The sequence below is a fragment of the Narcine bancroftii genome, chromosome 1 (assembly GCF_036971445.1).
Source record: "Narcine bancroftii isolate sNarBan1 chromosome 1, sNarBan1.hap1, whole genome shotgun sequence".
Lineage (NCBI taxonomy): Eukaryota > Metazoa > Chordata > Chondrichthyes > Torpediniformes > Narcinidae > Narcine > Narcine bancroftii.
Genome location: NC_091469.1, coordinates 256,488,850 through 256,506,368, shown reverse-complemented (window position 1 = coordinate 256,506,368; position 17,519 = coordinate 256,488,850). Strand labels below are relative to the sequence as shown.

The 17,519-nt window shown below is 42.1% G+C and overlaps 1 protein-coding gene and 2 long non-coding RNA genes across 5 annotated transcripts in view; 2 read left to right on the top strand and 1 right to left on the bottom strand.

Annotated features, from left to right (window-relative positions):
• LOC138751304 (uncharacterized) overlaps positions 1–10,109 on the bottom strand; it is a 64,185-nt gene extending 54,076 nt beyond the window's left edge. Inside the window, exons 1-2 of the long non-coding RNA XR_011349808.1 lie at positions 10,051–10,109; positions 1,853–2,054 (exon numbers count right to left, since the gene is read on the bottom strand). This is a non-coding gene — a long non-coding RNA (uncharacterized lncRNA). The remainder of the gene's footprint in view (positions 1–1,852; positions 2,055–10,050) is intronic.
• On the top strand, positions 916–1,402 carry LOC138751302 (uncharacterized). Its single transcript, XR_011349807.1, has 2 exons — positions 916–986; positions 1,088–1,402. It is a non-coding gene; the product is annotated as an uncharacterized lncRNA (long non-coding RNA).
• A 123-nt stretch (positions 10,110–10,232) lies between the features above and the next one.
• Positions 10,233–17,519, top strand: part of LOC138741764 (proline-rich protein 5-like) — a 162,767-nt gene continuing 155,480 nt past the window's right edge. For 2 of the 3 annotated variants that reach the window (XM_069896054.1, XM_069896080.1), the window contains exons 1-2: positions 10,233–10,509; positions 11,513–11,613. The gene's annotated coding sequence lies outside the window, so the exon portion shown is untranslated. The remainder of the gene's footprint in view (positions 10,510–11,512; positions 11,614–17,519) is intronic. The other variant, XM_069896058.1, reaches the window with a different exon arrangement.

The window sequence follows — 17,519 nt, the reverse complement described above, 5'->3', positions numbered from 1 at the left end:
GCCCCATCCAGGATCTCTGTCTTGCATCCTTTTTTTCCCCCACTGATGCTCTTGTCCCAGTGAATTCCAGTATCTGCAGTCTCATTTTACAAACATCTCCTGAATATGGTAGTGAAATCTGATGTACAATTCAGTTTTCAAATATACCATTTGACAAAGATTATTTTTTGATGCCTTCATGAACTCAGGATATCTTTAGTGTTAAAGTAATTTCTGAAGTATGGTGAATTTCTAAACATGGGATTTGTTGCTGCCACTTTACGTTGGGAACTTCTGATTGGCAATTTGATATTGACTAGATTATCTGCTTTGAGTGATATTCAACAAGAGAATAAATATTGGATGGGAATCCAGGTTTAAATTCTCTCCCCCTCTTTGCAACAGAGCTAAAGGGGTTTGTTCAGACAAACGGGCTCTCCTTTAATGGTTGATCCAAAAACAGGCACTTAAGATCATGAAGCACATCCTCTATGTGCCATTATAATGGCACCCCTGGTTTTTTTTACAGTTCATGTGGCTTAAACTGACAACCATCTGACTAAGAGTTAAGACTGAGACAACTCAGCGCAGCAATCAGCTCAGTTTTTGAAGATTCACTCCAGGCACTTCCCCAGTAAAAAAAAATGCTCTGACTGCACCAAGCAGATGTTGAGGCAGATGCCTTCAATCCCACGATGACACCTGTTAAAGAAGCACTGGCCAGCTAATGGAGCACTTTCAGTGCAGAATCAACCATCTCCATTCTGAATTTTGCAAAAGTAAATCATGACTTTCCAAATTTAGTTCATCAACTGGCTGACCAGCCAGAAAGGGGATGACTCCCATATTGCATTTACTAAGATATCAGTGTGTCTAGCATAGGGGTTTGGTGAGAGCATTGAACTGCCATTGTGATGTCATTAAAGATATCTATAAAATGGCTGCTGCAGCGACAGTGCACTGACAAGAGTCTTGGATTTATCTGACTGCAAACAGGTCCGATGCAGGTATCTCACCCATCAGTGTTCAAAGGTTCCTTTTATTATCACTTATTAATACATTAAAAATGTCATATACATGATATATTTTAACTCTTGTCTGTCGTAAGGCAAACAAAAAGTCATCATGAGCATTGCTGATGTCCCTAACAATAAGAGAAAGAAAAGAAAAAGGGAGTCCCTTCAGAGAGACCATGGATTCACCTCCAGCAGCCGCACAAACTCCAGTTCAACCATCAACAACCCAAACCTCTGATACAAGTCGGAAGTGCCAGAGGACCTTCCAGAGTCTTTCTAGACCTCAGCACCCTCTCAAATTCCAGTTCCAATACATGGTTCTTCTGAGCCAGCCTCCAGCAGCCCACAGCGCGTGTGGATCCAACAACTGTGAGGCTGCACCCACTTTACATCACATGGAGCCCACACTCAAGGCAATCAATACTAGATTGCCCAGAGGCAAGGCCAACAAAGGCACAGACAGGTAACATATCAATCTGCCTTGACCTCTGCCTCAAGGAGTTAGCACCTTGATGTCTCAAACCATGTAATACAGTGCAAGTATTTGGATTTAACTGCAAAATCTAGTGCCAGTTCTTGAATTTAACCCTTTGATCTACAGCAGCATTTGAATTTAACCCTAAATTATAGTACCAGTGTTTGGATCAAACCACCTAGCTCAATGTCAGTGTTAATACTGTGCCATTTAATTCAATACCAGTACCTAACAATGACCTGGGTTAGATCATTGGGCTCCATATCATTGCTAGATGGCTTTGAGTTTCCATAAAACCCTGTCCTCATGAGGGCATCACCAAGAGCCTGGCCTTGTCAGCTTAGCTCTATTCCAAGTGCAAACAAGATGAATCAAGCATTACCTGTTGTACTCTTCAAAACTAGGATGAGAAGGTGATCTGCTTTCTTCTGGTGGTTCCGTTCCACCCCATTGATATATATCATTTGGTTCTGGGGCTCAGGAAGGGGTGTAACAAAAAAAGGCTCATTCCTCAGAGCTGCATCCAACCCAATTCTGTTTCTTTCTTGAGAACATATACAGTTACTGATAAGTAGAAATTCAGTCTGGCCCACAGGAAAAGAAAAAAAGGTTGTATGAGATGTCATGTACTGACAATCAATCTGAATTTTAAAATTTGATTTGCACCTCCTCCCTCCATCCACTTTACAGTCTACATTCCCCCTCACCATCCTTCCCAACCCCCACCATCCCTCCACACATCTCTAGTTTGTAAGGCTCTTAAGACCCCTTATCAATGTTCAATGTGAGTTTTTTGTCAAATATATAAGTGCAATATGCAGATACACCAAAATTCTAACATGCTGCGGCCAAACAGATACATAAGATACACCAACAACGAGAGTTAAAATTTAAATTAGCACAAATGTAAGACAGAAAAAGAGACAATAAATGTCACAGTTGGAAGTCAGTGCAATTTAAAAAATGATGTTTCAGTTATGCAGACATATCTTTTGGTGGTCCTGAGTAGTTTATGCTAAGAATTAGTACAGGGAGTTTCAAGAGCCTGATAGCTGTTGGATAAAAACTGTTCTTGCACCTGGTGGTGCTGAACTTCAGGCTTCTGTTCCTTCCAGGGCTGCATTAATGTGGTATGCTATAGGCTCCACATTTTAAAGGGCCCCCGTGTTTATGTACTATGAATTATGAACTTAAACATTTTCATTTTCATCTTTGTGCAGCGGCTATGAGATAGCACCCTGATAGTCTGTGTTAATAATCCCAATTAAAGGTGATAATTGGCAAAAATCGCTAACATTAAATTTATGGGTGTTGTATCTCATAGTTGCTGCAGGCTGCACATAGTTGGGAAATAAAATATTTTTATTCAAGGCGTGGAGGTGAAAATTAATTTAATAACCTTTCATCAAGGATGTAACATGCCACTTGAAGGAGGGGGTGCCACTGTCCTCGCCTCGCCTGACCGCCTCGCTCCTAGCCCTGGCCATCCGTCACGCAACCCACCCCCCCCAACTTCTGACACAGCAGCAGGGATGCAGTGCTGCCAGAGTTCACCGGAGCACCACTCTGGCATCTGATCGGATGGTTTCAGGGACGTCTCGGCTGCTCACGTAGATGGTTCAACGCGGGAGCAATAGCCGTCTTTGTTACCCATAATCCCCCATGCAGCTGGAACCACTCTGCCAGTGTCAGCGCCAGGGAGACACAGAGCGGTTCCAGCTGCGTGACAAAGACGGCCATTGCTCCTGCATTGAGCCAGCCACAGCCACTGCCATAAGAAAGTTGTATTTTAACAAAATTTGAAAGTAAGTTTTAACAGGAAAGAGAGGAGAGAAGAGGAAGGGAGAGAAAGGGAAGGGAGGAGAAGGGCACAATTTCAGTGTAAGTGCTTCCCCTTCACCACACATGAGCCAGCCAGCACAATTTAGGGCCCCTTTAAAATTTATGCTACAGACACTGCAATACTTTAATCCACACTGGTTCCTTCTGCCTGAAGGGAGCAGTAAAAAGAAGTTGTGACAGGGTAATGGGGGTCCTTTATGATGATGGTAGCCCTCTGAAGGCAATGCCTCACGTAGAAGTTTTCAATGGACGAGAGGTCAGTGCCTGTGATGGTCTTAGCTAGGTTTGCCGCTTTCTGCATTCAGTTATTACAAAAACACAATATTGGAGAAACAGAGGAGATCAGTGCACTTTATATAGATACATAACCAACGTTTCAGGCTTGAGCCCTTCATCAAGGTATGATGTGTTCAGTGCTACTTCGGTGAAAATTCTATCTGCCCTCAAACTGACTGGACAGGGACAGGGATGAAGCCTGTGAAACTGGATGCAATGTTTTGACTAATAATACACTCCAGCTTCCTTTGAGAGAAACTCATAGCAGAGCTTGATTCCTGTAAATGTTATTGTTGAACAGAGGAACTGACTCCCTACATCACCAAGAATATAGTATATTTTGCTCAATAGCTAGCCACTTCCTTTTAGGTATTGATTTAAAAATAATTGAAAGATGACTAAGATGATAAGTGAGAACAGGCATGTGATTTTCTTCTGCTACTAAAGACCAACTTTCATTTCTATTCAGAATCTAAAATGGAAGTAAGGAGCTGCCTTATAAGGTGTTTGTAATGGTTTGATAATGACTAGGGGGAGCTACACTGAAGTCCCTCCATGTTCTGAATAATTGTTTACTCCTGCTCAGAATGGAAACAAGCATTGAAAAGGAGTTGGAGTCAATATACCTTGGTAATTAGTCATAAAGAATATCGATGGCTGATATAGAGGATATGTGGGTTCATTTCATTCATTACTCTGAATTATGATTCGCTAATCATTTCTCCAAACTCTCCTTTCATTTCTTACACTTTGTATTTATTTCAGGCTGAGATTATATACTCAGCCTTGTGCTCTTTGGAGAAACAGTTCACCAATTTGTCTCAGGAACTCAAAGCCTCCAATTTTCTCCCTTCTGAGTTTCACAATAAAAGATGACTTGTTCTAGTGATGTTAGTTAGGGGATGAATATAAGTCAAGATGCAAGGGAGAAACACCCTATACGTCTGCCTAAAAAGATGGACTGCAGGTTAACATTGCATCCAAGAAATGATACATCTAGCAGTGCAGCACTCCCTTAATACTGTATGGGTGTCAGTCTGGATTTGTGGAATTTAGCTATTTATTATAATACAGAAAGAGGAAGGCCTTTCACCCTATCAGATCCATGATGTCTCCCAGCAGATCAAAGCAATTTGTATAGTTCCCCTGTAGCTCATTTTCTCTCACAATCCCAGGAACTCTTCTTTGATACCTTTGCCACCTTCTGCACCAAAGGCCTACATACATTGGCCAGCTAATTTACAAGCCAGTGTTTGTTATTTGATATTAAACTAGACCACCCACCCCGGGAGATTGAGGACTCTGCACAAGACAGCACTGCAAGTCAGAATCAAATGCAAGTCTCTGGAGCAGTGAGTAAGCAGTAATAACTGCAACATCAGCCTTTCAACAGTAGGGTGGTCATTCCAAAGCAGGGCATGGCCATAGGTTACCATGTATTACCATATGTGTGTGTATATATAAATACACACACACACACACACACACACACACACACACACACACACACACACTCACACACACACACATATACACACACACACACACACACAGAGTGTGTTTTCATTTATAGTTTTTGCAATACCGTTCAAGTTAAATGATATTGCAAAAACAACAAATGCAATCACATTGTATATACGGCAATATTTGCAATCACACTGTATAAACAGTAATATTTGGTAACCTATAAACATGTCCTCCTTTGGAATGGCCACCCTTTCAAGTAACACACCATCCAACTCTGAGGCAAGAGTGACTGGCTCCAAGAGTTGCTTTGTGGAACAGGACACACAAATTAAACAGTTGGTGGTAACAGAGAACCAGAGAATGATTTCACAGATACTTTATACAACCCCTCATTGAACAGCTTTACACTGGGTTCCACCTCCTAAGCTAAACTGGACAGAAAGTGGCACATGGCTGGCAGATATATTGAGGTGGAGAACAGATATATAGAAGCGGAGAGCAAACATTCAGGATTACAAGGAATTGCAAGCAATGGAGTAAAATTAGGGAGGATTAGAAATGGGGGAGGTGGGTGGGACCTGTGACAAGTCCCAGTCTTAAGACAGCAAGACTGGAATGAGAAGAGGAACATTTAAAAAACAACAGGAAAGGAAGGTGCTCGTTTAGATGGATTCAGCAAGAAGGCACAGATGAAGTTAGGTTTTTCTTATTTTTTTTTCCTATCTCCTTGACAGTGGAATAGCAGAATGTGGATAGTCAGAGAAGCCAACAATATCCCTGAAGTGCATCCAGCTGCAGTTCCTGACAGTGTTAGGGAATTGGTTGGATGGAGTCTGAATCATTTGGGAGGCTGAGGGAATAATATACAGGAGTTCCAGGGACACCATCACACCTAGGTGGCAGGAGGAAGGTAGCTGGGTAACAGTCAGGAGAGAGAAAGGAAACAGTCAGGCAGCTGCAGGGTAGCTGTTGCCCTCAATAATGTGCATACTATTTTTGATCCTGTTGAGGGAGATGACCTTCCAGGGACAAGCCATGGCAGACAGGCTTCTGGCACAGAGCTTGGCCTTGTGGCTAAGAAATGGAGGAGAAGAAGCAAGATGTAGTGACAGGCGATTGCACAAATAGGGGAACAAATAAGAGATTCAGTGGAAGAGATCAATAATCGCCAGAGTCAGGGACTGGGATATCTCAGATTGAATTCACAACATCCTCTAGAGGGAGAGTGAGTAGCCAAATACCATGGTGAATGTTGGGACCACTGATGAGGGTAGGAAGGGGGTGGAGGAGATAGTTGAAAAATTGAAGGATAGAACCTTCAGGGTTGTGATCTCAGGATTGACACCTGTGCCACATAAGAACATAAAAACACAAGAAATAGAAGCAGGAGTCGGCCATCTGGCCAGTCAAGCCTGCTCTGCCATTTAATAAGATCATGGCTGATCCGATGATAGGCTAATCTCCACCTACCTTATTTTTCCCCATGTACCTTAATTCCCCTGTTATATAAAAATCTATCCAATCTTGTCTTAAATATATTTACTGAGGTAGCCTCAAGTGTTGCCTTAATATCTGACTTTGTCTCCATTTTGAAATTCCATCCTCCACACCACCATCTTGTGGCTCATCTTCAAACACTTCCAAATGGCTGCTCTTAGATTCTGTTGATATTTTTTGCAGTAATTCTGTGGGATTTATATTCCCAGCAGCCATTACCTCCTCTCTTTCTATTGTTTCATTCCGTCTGGCTTGAAGAGTAGTTTTATTTCCACTTGTATCAAATTGCTTCCATTGAAATTCTTCTTTAAGTTCCATGACCTTCATCTTCTCAACACGTAGCTCTACAGCAGCGGCTGTCATCTTATCCACTCAGATATCAAACATGCACAACAATAACTCCAAAACCAAACAGTCTTCAAAGGACAAGTGGCAGTTTCTCCAAACTGTGTTCTAACTTGCAATACGCACATAGAAGGAATCCTTTAGTAAAGCTTACTGTTTCTTCAATGGCCTTGGTGATGCTGTCGATAATTGTGCCTCCTTGGACAAAATGCTCGAAACAGAGCCCAATTAATCCAGTCCAAATTTCAAATCCAATTTCCAACTTTAGATTGTCTTAAATTCCAATTTTTATTGACTAAAAATTGTAGTGACTATTTTTCTTTATAATTGCTTACAGAAATTAGAATGTTGTTGTTGTCTATGATTCATTCAAACAAATCCCTACTAAAGTTGAGTTGAGTTTTCCATGGTTTAGTTACTACATCATTACAAGCCATTAAAACTTTGATAGACAGTATAAAAACAATGATTAAACAATGGTTAAACAGTCAATGAAAGTTGTTGGAACTCATCTAATGTCTGCATTTTCATAGAACAAAGCAAATCTAACTGAATGTTTATCTCAGACATGCAGAGAAAACTAGCTATAACCTTGAAGCAAAGATGTTACGGAGACAGCATGAAATCTGTCAACATCTACTGGTTGTTTGCAGAATTTGTTTGCATATTGCATTTTAACCCTTACATATATTGCGAACAGTTGCAGGCCCAGCACTGACTCCTGTGGCATTCCATTAGGACTGGGGATTTATCTATCTTTAGACCCTCAAGTTTTCTCATTATTACCTTTTTAGTGATACCTATTACATCCAGGTCCTCACTTTCAGTCGCATTCATAACATCTGCCTTTGGTATGGCAGATGCGTCCTGAGAATACCGATACAAAATAGTAATTCAAAGCCTCAGCCATTTCCTCATTACCTAATATCAATTCTCTCTTCTCACTTTCCATGGGACCAAATTTCACTTTAGCCTCCCTTTTGCACTTTATATAATTATAAAAACTTTTACAGTCCGGTTTTACATTTTGTACCTTTTATATCTTTTTTCATAGGTTTCTTTTATTGCTCACTTCGTGGTTCTTCATTGTTTTTTAAAGTTTTCCCAATCTTCTAGATTCCCACTGCTCTTGGTAGCTTCATACATGCAAGCTTTTAGTTTGATGCCTTCCTTTGTTTCTTTATTATCCAAGGCTGGCTATACCCACCCTTATTGACCTTTTTTTTAACTGAATATACTTTTGTTGAGCACTGTGTAAAACCTCTTTGAAAGTCTTCCACTGTTCCTCAACCACCCCTCCATATAGCCTGCATTTCCAATCTATCCTGGTAAACTCCTCATCCCCTTCTAACTTCCCTTGTTTAAGCATAAAACTGTACTAGCACACCGCCGCTGCAATCGGGCCGGCGCTCCAGGTGGTGAGCACACCCAGGAGCCAGCGGACCATGCAGCGGCACTGGCCCCAGCAAGTGAACCGGTGGTCGAGAGACTAAGGCAGCATAGGGGCCAGCATCCCCAACATGGCACTGGCCTCACTGCCCAGCCAACATAGAGGTATAAGCATATGGGGAAGAAGGAACTGTCATGTAAGAATGTACCCACACACAGGAGACCCACTATTGTTATGCAAGCAGTGACATTAGCAAACAGTGGGAACATGAATGATAGAAAAGTCGGGCTTTCAGCCCCAATAAAGCAGAGCTATACCTGTGTGTGTGTGTGTGTGTGTGTGTGTGTGTGTGTGTGTGTGTGTGTGTGTGTGTGTGTGTGTGTGTGTGTGTGTGTGTGTGTGTGTGTGTTTACTTCGAGTAGTGCATGGCTACTATACATTAATTTTAAACTGAACTTTTTTACTCATAATTTGTATGAGGAACTCGATCATACTGTGATCACTCTTTCCAAGAGGATCCCTAACTCCAACATCGCTAATTTTACCTGTCTCATTGCACAGGATCAGATCCAAGACAACATGTTCACTTGTAGGGTCAGTAACATGCTGTTCAAGAAAGCCATCATGTAATCATTCTATGTAGTCCTCCTCAAGGTGGCCTCAACCAACCTGTGTCACCCAGTCTATGTGCATGTTGAAGTCCCCCATGATAATTGCTGTTTCATCCTTGCATGCCTCCGATATTTCTTGGTTTATTTCCTGTGCCACTGTAATGTTATTATTGGGTGGCCTACAGACAACTCCTACCAGTGATTTTTTCCCCCCTTTATTATTCCTAATCTCCACCCACATGGACTCATCATTTTGCTCCTTAGATCTTGCACCATCTCTTACTATTTCCCTGATATCATCCTTGAGACCGAGCGCTACCCCACCTCCCTTCCATATTACCTGATATCCTTGGATATTTAATTCCCAGTCCTCTCCACTCTGCAATCACATTTCTGTAATGGCCACTAAATCATACCCTTTGTACTGATTTGTGCCACAGTTCACTGACCTTGTTTCAAATACTAAGGGCATTTCAGATCAAATGCCCTTGTACTCATTGGTCATCTTTGCATCTTTTGCACTTTGCTTTTATACTTTGCTCCTCTTACTTTTCTCTTTTTTAACTTTTACTTCTAATTCATCCATATTCTTCTCATTTACTTTATCCATCCCTCACCAATCTGTTAAACCTCCCTCCCCCCACCCCCCCCAACTCTTTAGTTTAAAGTCCTGTCAACAGTTCTAGTAATGTGATTTGACAGGATCCACGTCCCATCACGGTTCACATGAAGCCCGTCCCCTTTGAACACTTCCTTCCTTCCCCAATACTGGTGTCAATTACCTATGAATTGGAACCCACTTCTCCCACATCAATCCTTGAGCCACACATTTTACTCTCTAATTTTCTGGACCCTATGCCAATTTGCATGTGGCTCAGGAAGTAACCCAGAGATGAGCACCTTTTTGGTTCTCCTTTTTAATTTAGTCCCTAGCTCAGAACTGGGCAACCTTTTCCCATGTGTGCGCTGGATGGTGTGTCAGTGGTTGAACGGCGGGCTGCACTGATGCAACCATCAATGAAATAAATAAATAAATAGATTTGATGATGCATTTCAGTCAGGGAAGGCATCTTCAAATCTGGAAATTACAATTAAAAAAAAAACATGTCAAAAAGGAGAAAACTGAGTCACAATGAAAACAAAATGACTCACCCCAAAACAAACAGTAGTGAGATGGGGCAAATGTCCCATAAAGAGAGGCTGAGTCTCCCACAGACAGAGGCTGAGCCTTAAGCAGAGAGAGGAGGCGTGTCACAGATAGAGGATGAGTCACACAGAGAGAGGAAGTGACAGAGGGAGGGATTTACGAAGATAAAGGGACCCACACACAGAGAGGGGGGTGTCCAATCCAGGGAGAGGAAATGCAGCACTCTGAGAGGGAGTCCAACACAGAGAGGCAGATGATTGCAGAGATGGTGTCATACACAAACAGAAAAAGGTCTCATGCAGAAAGGCAGGAGGGAGGGAAAGAGAGAGAGAAGTACCGCACAGATAAGTTGAAAGAGTATTACAGAAAGAAGTGGTGTTGGAGCGAGAGGTGGATTCTCACAGACACAGGTCTCTCACAGAAGAGATGGGTCTCACTCCGAGAAGGCTCTCACAGACAGCAGGGTAATGTCACTGTGAGGGGAAGAACACAATGGGGGGGGGGGGGGGGGGGATATCCAGCACAGAAAGCAGAGCAGGGGGCTCCAGTGCAGAGGGCGGGGGGGGGGCTCCAGCGCAGAGGGCAGGGGGGGGGGGGGGTGCTCCAGGACAGAGGACAAACCAAGGTTGGACATGCATTGTAAATGATAAGGCACTGAGGAATCCGGTAGAATGGAGCCATCTGGAAGTACAGATGTATAATTCTCTGAAAGTGGTGTCACAAGTAGTTAGGGTAAAGAGAGTTTTTTGCACATTGTCCTTCATCAATCTAATATTGAGCAGAGGAGTTGGGATGTTATGGCAAGGTTGCCTAAGACACTAATGAGGCCAAATGTAGGATATTGTATGCAATTTTGATCACCTAGCTATAGGAAAGATATCAATAAGATTGAAAGGGTTCAGAGAAGATTTACTAGGATGTTGCTGGGACTTGCCAGACTGAGTTACAGAGAAAGGTTAAACAAGTTAGGATTTTATTCCCTGGAGTATAGAAGAATGAGGGGGAGATTTGATATACACAATTATGATGGGTGGAGTAAATGCAAGCAGGCCTTTTCCACTGAGGGTAGGTGAAATACAAACCAGAGGATATAGATTAAGGGTGAAGGGGGAAAAATTTAGGAGGAACATTAAGTTGGGACTTTCTTCGCACAAAGAGTGGTGGAAGTGTGGAACAAGCTGCCAGCTGAGGTGGTGAATGTGGGCTTAATTCTTAACATTGAAGAAAAATTTGGACAGTATATGGATGGGAGGGGTATGGAGGGATGTGGTCTGGGTTCAGGTCAGTGGCACTGACTAGAAGAGCCAAAGGGCCTGTTTCTATGGTTCTGTTTCTAAGGTCTGGTAAACAGCCTGCAATGTGCAGAAAATAATGAGAGCTGCGACAGGTTGGGGTAGTTCAAGAGAAGTAGAAGGCACCTAACCACAAGGACAGGGGTCAACTGATGGGCTTGTATTGTGCTTGTAGATCACCTTGCCCTTGAGTAAAAATGATGGTTTTCAAAGTATATAACTGCAGAAAATCTTGCGTGAAACAAGTCAGACACCTTCAGCCAAGAAAGAAGCCAGGTAATGAGATTTTGAGTGCAAATGCTTAAAGTCATCGTCATGGAGAGATCCAGCACAGAAATAAGCCCTTTAGCCCACCAAATCTACACTGATTTACATCTACATTAATCCCATTTTGTTCATTCTCCCCATATTCTTATCTATTCTTCCCTGATCCTACCAACCAACAATGAACATATCTTCATTCTATACTCGGGAAAGTTTCAGTGGGCAACTACCATACCAACTGAATGTCTAGGAGCAAAATGGAGCACCTGGAAGAAACCCAGTCACATGGAAAATGTGCAAACTTCACACAGACATAGAACAGAAGGTAAAACAGAAATCTATGGCACTATACAGTCTCTAAGGTCCCGTGTTTTGCTGACTTAATAACTTAATCTAACATCTGCCTAGAATTTCCTGGCTACATAACCCTCTCAATTCCATGTACCTATCTTAAAATATCCTATTGTATCTGCCTCCACCACCATTGCCAGTAATGCACTCCATGCACTTCTGTGTGAAAAAATATACATCCTCCCTGTACTTAGTCCTAAACACCTTAAAACGATGCCCTTTTGTTTTAGCTATTTCAGCCCTGGAGAAAAAAAAAACCTCTGGAAGTCCAAAGAATCATTGCCTCTCTCATCTTGTGCACCTCTCTTAGATCACCGTTTATCCTCCATCACTCCAAGTAGAAAAGTCAAGTTCACTCAACCTATCCATACAAGGCATATTCTCCAATCCAGGCAGCTTCCTTGAAAACTTCCTCGGCATCCTCTTTCTAGCATCCACATCTTTCCCATAGTAAAGAGACCAGAACTAAACACCATATAGGTAGACCCCGACTTATGATGGGGTTCGGTTCTGGGACTCGTGCATCGTAAGTCAAAATTATTGTAATCAAAACAATACCACACTCTACCTTTCCAAGAGTAGAGAACTCCAAAGTGGTAAGGGTTCCCACTCCTGCCGGGAGCCCAAGGTTGGATGCAGCTCGTGGTGTCAGGAGCTCAGATGCGCCTCGTGGCATTGGGAGTTAGAATATGTGGGGGGCCAGGGCATCAGGAACTCAGATGCGCAGGCCTGGGCATCAGGAGCTTAGATACGCGGGTGGCCAGGATGTCGGGAGTTAGTGTGCGCGAGCAGCCAGGACATCGCATGTGCAGATAAATATCGGAACTTGACATATCATAAGTCAGAACATTATAAGTGAGGGTCTATCTGTATTCCAAGTGGGGTCTAACTAAAGTCTTGTTTCTTCACTGCTCTAAATTGATCCCATTATTAATGAAGGCCAACGTACTATACCCATTCTTAACAACACTATCAACCTGTGCATAGACACAGTCCCCAAGATCTCTGTTTCTTCACACTCTGAAATTCAGAGTCCTCCTATTAATAATGTACTCTGCCTTCAAATGTGTCCTGCCAAAATAAACCACTTCACACTTTTTAGAGTTAAACTCCATCTGCCATTTCGCAGCCAGGCTCTGCATCCTATCAATGTCTCTCTGTGACCTCTGGCAACTCTCCAGCCTATCCACAACACTATCCATCTTTGTGAAATCTGCAAACTTACCAACCCACACTTCCACTTCCTCATCCAAGTCATTTCTAAAAGTCACAAAGAGGAGGGTCCTGGAACAGATCCCTACAGAACACCACTAGTCAACAACCTTCATGCAGAATACAAACTATCCACAAACACATTCTGCCTTCTGAGAGCAAGCCAATTCTGTAACCTTAAAGCAAGGCCTTTTTGGATTCCATGCCTCCTTACTCGCATAGTGAACCTTATCAATTGCGTTAGTACACTACATCCACTGCTCTACCTTCATCATCCTCAAAGACTTCAATCAGGTTTTTAAGATACAACCTCCCCCTGATGAATCCATGCTGCATATCCCAACTCAGATTATGCCTTCTAAAGGCTTGTAAGTCCTGTCTCTCAGGATCTTCTCCAACGGCTTCTCCACTGCTGAAGTAAGACTCACTGATCTATCATTTCTTGGGTTATCTCCACTCCCTTCTTGGACAAGGAAACAACATCTGCAACCTTTCAGTCCTTTGGTTCTTATCCTGTCCCTAGCAATGATGTGAAACACGGAAGTCTGCAGACGCTGTGATTGCAGTAAAAACATAAATATGCTGGAGGAACCCAGCAGGTCTTGCAGAGTCCATAGGAGGTAAAGGTACATAACCAACATTTCAGGCCTGGGCCTTCTTCAAGGTATGAGCAAAATGTAATCATCACCAGTGGTCCTGACAATGATCTAACTTTGTGTCTTTCAAAAGCTCAGTCAGCTATATGTCATCTTCACAATTGCTAAGGTCTTTTCTCTGGGGAATAGTGATGCAAAGTATTCATTAAAGATCTCCATCACCTCCTCTAATTTCCTGCACACATTTCCACCATCACCCCTGAGGGGTCATAACTTCACATGACTTGTCCTCTTGTTCTTCACATGCTTGTAAAATGCCTTAATCCTGCTTGTCAAGATCTTCTCATGGCCCCTTTGAATACTCCAAAGTCATCTAAGATCTTTCCTGGCAATCTTGTAATCCTCTAGACCACTAGCAGTTCCTATCTTCTTAAACCTCTCATATGCTTTTCTTTTCTTCTTATCTAGATTTTCTACTTCCCTTATACACCATGGTGCTTTCACCTTGCCACTCTGCCTCAATGGAAAATACTTGTGCAGAGTCCCATGCAAATGTTCTCTGAGCATTTGCCACATTTCTGCCATACATCTCCCCCGAGAACAGCTGCTCCCAATTTATGTTCCCAAGCTCCTGCCTAATAGCATCATATTTTCCCCTACCCCAATTAAAGGTTTTCCCAAATGGTCTTTTCCTATCATCTATACCAACTCTATTCATCCTTATCGTATTTTTTGCAGCACCCTTATCAAATACCTTTTGGAAATCCAGGAAAACAATATCCATCTGCTCCCCTCTATCCACCTTGCTCATAATATCCTCAAAGAACTCCAGTAAGTTAATCAAACAGGACCTGTCTTTGCTGAATCCATTTAGCATCTGCCTGATAGATCCAATTTGCCCCAGATGCCTCACTATTTCTCCTTTAATATCTCCAGTGATATGGTGAAGGGGAGAGAGTTGCGAACACTTTCTCCGAAATATTACCCCACTGAGAGATCTGGCTCCTGACCTGGTTCATTTCCTAATAGCAGGTCAAGTATAGATTCTCCTCCAGTTGGCTTATCTACATATTGTGTCAGGATACCTTCCTGAACATACTTAACAAATTTACTCTCAGATGATGCCAATCAATATTAGGAAAGTTAAAATCACCCATCACTAAAACCTTTTTATTTTTTGCATCTTTCTAGTATCTTCCTCCCTATCTGTTCCTCGATGTCTCTTGTAGAATGAGGGGGAGTCTATGATATACACCTAATATGATTATTGCCTCCACACTGATTTCAGTTGGACTGAACTAGAGTCCCAAGCCACTGTTTCAGAACTATCAAACTGTATTTCCAATAAATGTCACAGCCCAGGAATCTGACACACTGTATGTGAGCCACTTTACATTCTGTTCAGATTACTTTCTCCATCAGCTTCTTCTGCAGCTGTCTCTAATATGCATCTGATCTATTAACCTGAACTAATTCTTGCTGATGCTTTTTTCCACATTATCATCTCTCGCTCAAAAAAAACAGATTTCTCTGAATATAAAAAATTAACGAGAAAGTACACCATATTAACAAGCCGCTTGGACCTACCCTTGCATTCTGATGTTCTCTCAGCCCATTCCCTCATTGGATCAAAAAGAGAAATGGCCAGAAACACTCAGCAGGTCAGGTAGCATTTGTGGAAAGAGAAACGGTGTTAATGTCAGTGACCTTTCATCAAAAGAAAAGACGCAATGAATGTGATGCACATAACAGGAGGTGAAATGGCAGGAAAAGGTCGAACTGAACAGATTTAAAATGCTGTTGTCCTAAAAACACTTCTCAGTTCCACAAATGTTGACTTTGGAACACTTGCAAGGTCATTGCATTTAGGACTTCACTGGGACATTCCTTGCTCTTACACAAAGTTAGAGAAAAGATTTGTACTGGCAGAATTGGGGAATATGTTGGAGGTGGCAGCAGGAAGACAAACAGTCTGCTCTTCAATGAGTTTGTCTTATCCAAAATCAACAAAAATATTTGAATGCAAAGAGATTGAAAATGTTTACTTTCTTTATTTTGGTAGAAATATAATGTAAGAATAAAGTTGCAAAATAGTGATATATTTACTCTCCCTAATACTCATGGAAATAATTAGTGCTTTTTTGTTCTTATTTATAATTCATTTCCAGGTTGTTTTATCTCTACTTGGCAAAAATGGTTAATATTCGTTATTAAAAATGTTCGTTCCAGCACTTCGTCAACTTGCTTTCTTAAGTTCATTGGGCTGAATATGTTGAGAACATGTACCAACAATATTGCTAATTGGAGAGGATTGCACACGTTTTCTTTTCAGCCATCACCATGTGCCTCCTTTTATCATTCTTGAGTATGTAGACCGGCATTTCTCAGCCTGTGGTTCGTAGACCATATTGTGAATGATCGTTGTGACATAGCAAAGACAAATATTAATGATACAATAAACAAGTAAGATGTAAAACAAGGTTGTAATGTTGACAACAAAAAATTACAAATTCTTTAAAACTTTCCACCAAATACACAGCATGGTAACTAGCCCTTTCGGCCCATGAACTTGTGCCCCCCAATTACACCCAAATGACCTATAAGCCCCAGTACTTTTTGAACAGTAGGAGGAAACCAGAGCATCCAAAGGAAACACATGCAGACACAGAGAGAACGTACAAACTCCTTACAGACAGCACAGGATTCAAACACCGGCCACTTGCGCTGAAACAGCATTGCATTAACCGCTAACCTTGCTTCCCTCTTGATTGTCTGGGAAGTCCTGTTGATGGTCTGGGAAGAGGTTTGAGCTTACGAACTACCCCCACTACTGGTGCTCTGGGGTCTTGTTATGGGTAGCCTATCCCAAGTGCAGGAATAAAGTTGCAAAACACTAATGAAGATCATAAGCAGGATGGATAGAGCTGGAAGACCATGAATAGTGAGCCCTAGGTAGTGTTGCAGGACAAAGAGACTTGGGCTACAGATACATAGTCTCATGGAAGTGGTGATGCAAATAGACAGGGTGGTGAAGAATGCCTTCTTTGGTCAGGACATTGAGTACAAGAGCGGGGAAGTCTGATGCAACTGTACCGGATGTTGGAATATTACATGCAGTTTTGGTCACCTACTTATGGAAAGGTAACAACAAGCTGGAAAGGGGGAAGAAGAGATTCACTAGAATGTTGCTGGGTCTTGGGGGTGGTTGAGTTGTAAGAATAGACTGGACTTTGCTCCCTGAAGCCAAGGTTGGGGTGGAAGGAGTGCAGTAGTGGGGGGGGGGGAGCTAATAGAGGTTTATAAAATCATGAGGGGCATAAATAAGATAAATGCTCTTTTTTTTCCAGTGTAGGTTCATCTAAAACTAAATTGAAGAAGATTTAGGAGTTCTGAGGGGCACCTTCTTCACACAGGATGGTGGAATGAGCTGGAAGAGAAAGTAATAGAAGCAGAGACTATTGTTACATTCAACAGACATTTAGACTGCTACATGGATAGGAAAAGTTTAGGGGGTTATTGTCCCAACACAAGTAAATGGGTCCAGCTTGGTTGGCATGTTTCTAATTTCAGTAGCCAATGGCTTGGGTAGCAATCCTGAGACCACAATCCTGGAGATTCTGTCCTTTAACTTGGCACCTAACTCCCTGAGTTTGCAGTTGATCTTTCCTGGCAATCTCTCACACCAAGCAGCAACTGTAAATTCTAATGGATCTCTTCTCTAAGGCATGCAATGATTTTGGACTTAACATCAGCCTAAAG